The sequence below is a fragment of the Moschus berezovskii genome, chromosome 11, assembly GCF_049115385.1.
Source record: "Moschus berezovskii isolate FMDL1 chromosome 11, NW_MosBer_1.0, whole genome shotgun sequence".
NCBI lineage: Eukaryota > Metazoa > Chordata > Mammalia > Artiodactyla > Moschidae > Moschus > Moschus berezovskii.
In genome coordinates, this window is record NC_142470.1 from 72,957,191 (window position 1) to 72,962,725 (window position 5,535).

A 5,535-nucleotide genomic window follows, 5' to 3' on the forward strand; every position below is an offset into this window, starting at 1 on the left:
TAACAGATATGTAAAGAACATCCTATCCCAAAAGAGCTGAATATATATTCTTCCCAAGAATATACATTATTTTCATCTTGGGCCATAATACAAGTATAAATAAATTTAAGAAGACCGAAATCTTATTAGGCATCTTTTCCAAACACAATGGCTAAGAAACTATGAATCAACTATATGTAGAAAGAAGAAAACTAGAAAAAAATTCATGCAGACTAAACAACAGACTATTTAAAAAAACAAATGAGTCAAACAAATAAATTGAAGATGAAATAAAAGATTTCTTGAGACAAATGAATATGGAAGCATAATCTTTTCAAATCTTTGAGCCACAGCAAAAATAGTAATAATAAGGAAGTTCATAATGATACAAACCTACCTCAAAAAACAAGGGAAAAAATAAAAATCTAACTTTACTTTTAAAGGAACTAGAAAAACAATGACACTACAAAAAAGGAAAATTATAGGTCAGTACCCCTGATGAACACAGGTGCAAAAATCCTCAACAAAATATTAGGAAACTAAGTCCAACAATATATTAAACGGATCATACATCAGGATCAAGTGGCCTTTATTCTAGTGATACAAGGATGGTTCAATATCTGCAAATCGATCAGTGAGACATACTACATTAAGAAACTGAAGAAAAAAAATCATATAATCATCTCAACATAAGCATAAAAAGCTTTTGACAATATTCAATACCCATTTATGATAAAAATTCTCAATAAAGTGTGTATAAAGGAAATGCATATCAATATAATAAAGGTCACATATGACAAATTCACTTGCTAACACCATACATGACAAAAAAGCTGTAAGGTTTTCCTCTAAGATCAGGAAGAAAACAAAGATATACACTCTCACCATGTTTACACAACATAGTATTGGAAGTCCTAGTGACACAATTGGGAAAGAAAATTAAATAAAATGAACACAAAGTAATAAGCAAAATTGTCACTATTTACAGAAGACTTAACACTGTATATAAAATACCTTAAAGAATTTACCAAAAACTTTTAGAATTAATAAACAAATTATATAAAGTACAGTATACAAAATAAATATACAGAAATCGGTTGCATTTATATATACTAAAAAATTATCTCTGTCAGTCTCTGTGGCACAATCGGTTAGAGCGTTCGGCTGTTAACTGAAAGGTTGGCGGTTCGAGCCCACCCAGGGACGCCTTCCCCTTACACTCTTCTGATGAATTATCTGGCTCAGGTGGCTCAGTGGTAAAGAAGTGGTAAAGAATCTGCCTGCCAAGCAGGAGACTTGGATTCAATCTCTCAGTCAGGAAGATCCCCTGGAGAAGGAAATGGCAACTCAATCTAGAATTCTTGCCTGGAAAATCCCATGGACAGAGCAGCCTGGTGGTCTACAGTCCATGGGGTCACTGTGAGAATCATAAAATGAGTTAGAGACTAAACAAAAACAATACCGCCAAATAATCAGAAAGAGAAATCAAGTTAACAATCCCATTTACAATTACATCAAAAAAACTAAAACACCTAGGAATATATTTAATCAAGGAACTATATTCTGAAAACTGTAAAATATATTGTGCTCATGGATTAGAAAAAAATAACATTGTTAAAATGTCTAAACTACCCAAAGCAATCTATAGACTTACTGAAATTCCTACTAAAAATACCAATGGAATTTTTTTATAGAAATAGAACAAGTAATTTTTTAAAATTTGTATGGAACCAGAGAAATCCCCAGCAGCCAAAACAATCTTGAGAAAGAGGAACAAAGCAGGATGTCTCATGCTCCCTGATTTCGGTCTGTACTATAAAGCTACAGTTATCAAAACAATATGATACTGACATAAAAACAGTCCCATAGATAAATGAACAGAGAGCCCAGAATTGAATATATATGGACAATTAATCTATTGGAAGGACTGATGCTAAAGCTGAAACTCCAATACTTTGGCCACCTCATGCGACGAGTTGACTCATTGGAAAAGACTCTGATGCCGGGAAGGATTGGGGGCAGGAGGAGAAGGGGACAACAGAGAATGAGATGGCTGGATGGCATCACCGACTCTATGGACATGAGTCTGAGTGAACTCCGGGAGTTGGTGATGGACAGGGAGGCCTGGCGTGCTGTGATTCATGGGGTCGCAAAGAGTCGGACACGACTGAGCGACTGAACTGAACTGAACTGAATCTATGACAAAGGAGGCGAGAACGTACAAGGGAAAACAGCCTCTTCAATTAACGGTGCTGGGAAAGCAAGACGTCTATATGCAAAAGAACGAAAGTGTTCCATTTTCTTACCTCATATACAAAAATAAACTCGGAATAGATTGAAGACTTAAACATAAAATTTGTTACCTTAGAACTCCAAAAATAAAACATAGGAAACAATAACTTTAACACTGATCTAAGCAATACTGTTTGGATCTGTCTCCTCAGATAAGGGCAACAAAAGCAAAAATACACAAATGGGACTGCATCCTACTAAAAACTTTTGCATAGCAAAGGAAATCATCAACAGAACAGAAAGGCAACATATTAAATGGGGGAATATGCTTGCAAATAATGTATTCAATAAGGTAATGGTATACAAAATGTGTAAAGAACTTAGATAATTCAATTTTAAAAAATTATCCAATTTAAAAATGTGCAGAGGACCTGAATAGACATTTTCAAGGGAGCCATACAAATAATCAGCAGGCACATGATAAGATGCTCAACATCAGTAATCACTCAGCTAATACAAGACGGACCACATGAGGTACAACCTTATACCCATCAGAATGCTGCTGCTGCTGCTAAGTTGCATCAGTCGTGTCCGACTCTGTGCAACCCCATAGACGGCAGCCCACCAGGCTCCTCCGTCCCTGGGATTCTCCAGGCAAGAACACTGGAATGGGTTGCCTTTTCCTTCTCCAATGCATGAAAGTGAAAAGTGAAAGTGAAGTCTCTCAGTGGTGTCTGACTCGTAGCAACCCCATGGATTGCAGCCTACCAGGCTCCTCCACCCATGGAATTTTCCAAGCAAGGGTACTGGAGTGGGTTGACATTGCCTTCTCCAACCCATCAGAATAGTTATCATCAAAAAGAAAAATCAATTTTAAAAAAGTGTTGGTGATAACTCTCTTATACTGTTCATAAGAATATAAATTGTTGTAGCCACAGTGTAGAAATTTCTCAAAAACTTAAGAGAACTACTATACAATCCAACAATTATACTTTTGAGTATTTATCCAAAGAAAATGAAAACACTAATACAAAAAGATACATGAACCCTTATGTTCATTGCAGTAAATTTACAACACACTACCAACCTAAGTGTCCACCAATAGATGAATGGATAAATAAAATGGATAAATAAATAAAATATAATAAATAAAAAATAAAAGATATATATATATGGATATTGTTGTTGTTCAGTCAACCTCATGGACTGCAACACACCAGGTTCCTCTGTCCTCCACTATCTTTTGGAGTTTATTCATATTCACATTAATCGATCTGGTGATGCTTATCTAACCATCTCTTCCTCTGCCACCCCCTTCTCCTTTTGCCTTCAATCTTTCCAAGTATCAGGGTGTTTTCCAATGAGTTGGCTCTTCACACCAAGTGGCCCAAGTATTGGAGCTTCATCAACAGTCCTTCTAATGAATATTCAAGTTTATACTCGGCATAAAAAATAATGAAATCTTGCCAATTGCAGCAACATTCATGAACCTAGAGGGTAGTGTGCTTAGTAAAATAAGTCAACAGAAAAAGACAAATATATTGTATGATTTTTATTACATGTGGATTCTAAAACAACAAGTAAACAAAACATAGCAGAAACAGACTAATAGATACAGAGAATAAACTGGTAGTTTCTAGAGAGTAATAGGAAAAACAAGAGACCTCTTCAAGAAAATTAGAGATTCCAAGGGAACTTTTCATGCAAAGATGGGCTCGATAAAGGACAGAAATGGTATGGACCTAACAGAAGCAGAAGATATTAAGAAGAGGTGGCAGGAATACACAGAAGAACTGTACAAAAAAGATCTTCACGACCAAGATAGTCACGATAATGTGATCACTGACCTAGAGCCAGACATCTTGGAATGTGAAGTCAAGTGGGCCTTAGAAAGCATCACTACGAACAAAGCTAGTGGTGGTGATGGAATTCCAGTTGAGCTATTTCAAGTCTTGAAAGATGATGCTGTGAAAGTGCTGCACTCAATATGCCAGCAGATTTGGAAAACTCAGCAGTGGCCACAGGACTGGAAGAGGTCAGTCTTCATTCCAATCCCAAAGAAAGGCAATGCCAAAGAATGCTCAAACTACCGCACAATTGCACTCATCTCCCACGCTAGTAAAGTCATGCTCAAAATTCTCCAAGCCAGGCTTCAGCAGTATGTAAACCGTGAACTCCCAGATGTTCAAGCAGGTTTTAGAAAAGGCAGAGGCACCAGAGATCAAATTGCCAACATCCGCTGGATCATGGAGAAAGCAAGAGAGTTTCAGAAAAACATCTATTTCTGCTTCATTGACTATGCCAAAGCCTTTGACTGTGTGGATCACAATAAACTGTGGAACATTCTGAAAGAGATGGGAATCCCAGACCACCTGACCTGCCTCTTGAGAAACCTGTATGCAGGTCAGGAAGCAACAGTTAGAACCGGTCATGGAACAACAGACTGGTTCCAAATAGGAAAAGGAGTGCGTCAAGGTTGTATATTGTCACCTTGCTTATTTAACTTATATGCAGAGTACATCATGAGGAACGCTGGGCTGGAAGAAGCACAAGCTGGAATCAAGATTGCTGGGAGAAATATCAATAACCTCAGATATGCAGATGACACTACCCTTATGGCAGAAAGTGAAGAGGAACTCAAAAGCCTCTTGATGAAAGTGAAAGAGGAGAGTGAAAAGATTGGCTTGAAGCTCAACATTCAGAAAACAAAGATCATGGCATCTGGTCCCATCACTTCATGGGAAATAGATGGAAAAACAGTGGAAACAGTGTCAGACTTTGTTTTTTTGGGCTCCAAAATCACTGCAGATGCTGATTGCAGCCATGAAATTAAAAGACGCTTGCTCCTTGGAAGGAAAGTTATGACCAACCTTGATAGTATATTAAAAAGCAGAGACATTACTTTGCCGACCAAGGTCCGTCTAGTCAAGGCAATGGTTTTTCCCGTGGTCATGTATGGATGTGAGAGTTGGACTGTGAAGAAAGCTGATCGCCGAAGAATCGATGCTTTTGAACTGTGGTGTTGGAGAAGACTCTTGAGAGTCCCTTATACTGCAAGGAGATCCAACCAGTCCATTCTAAAGGAGATCAATCCTGGATGTTCATTGGAGGGACTGATGCTGAAGCTGAAACTCCAATACTTTGGCCACCTCATGAGACGAGTTGACTCACTGGAAAAGACTCTGATGCTGGGAAAGGTTGGGGGCGGGAGGAGAAGGGGACGACGGAGAATGAGATGGCTGGATGGCATCACCGACTCTGTGGACATGAGTTTGAGTGTACTCCGGGAGTTGGTGATGGACAGGGAGGCCTGGCGTGCTGTGA

At 38.2% G+C, this 5,535-nt stretch overlaps 1 non-coding gene across 1 annotated transcript; it reads left to right on the forward strand.

Moving 5' to 3' along the window:
- Nucleotides 1–1,111: 1,111 nt before the first annotated feature.
- TRNAN-GUU (transfer RNA asparagine (anticodon GUU)) lies at nucleotides 1,112–1,185 on the forward strand. Its single transcript has one exon. It is a non-coding gene; the product is annotated as a tRNA-Asn (tRNA).
- The last annotated feature ends 4,350 nt before the right edge of the window (nucleotides 1,186–5,535 follow it).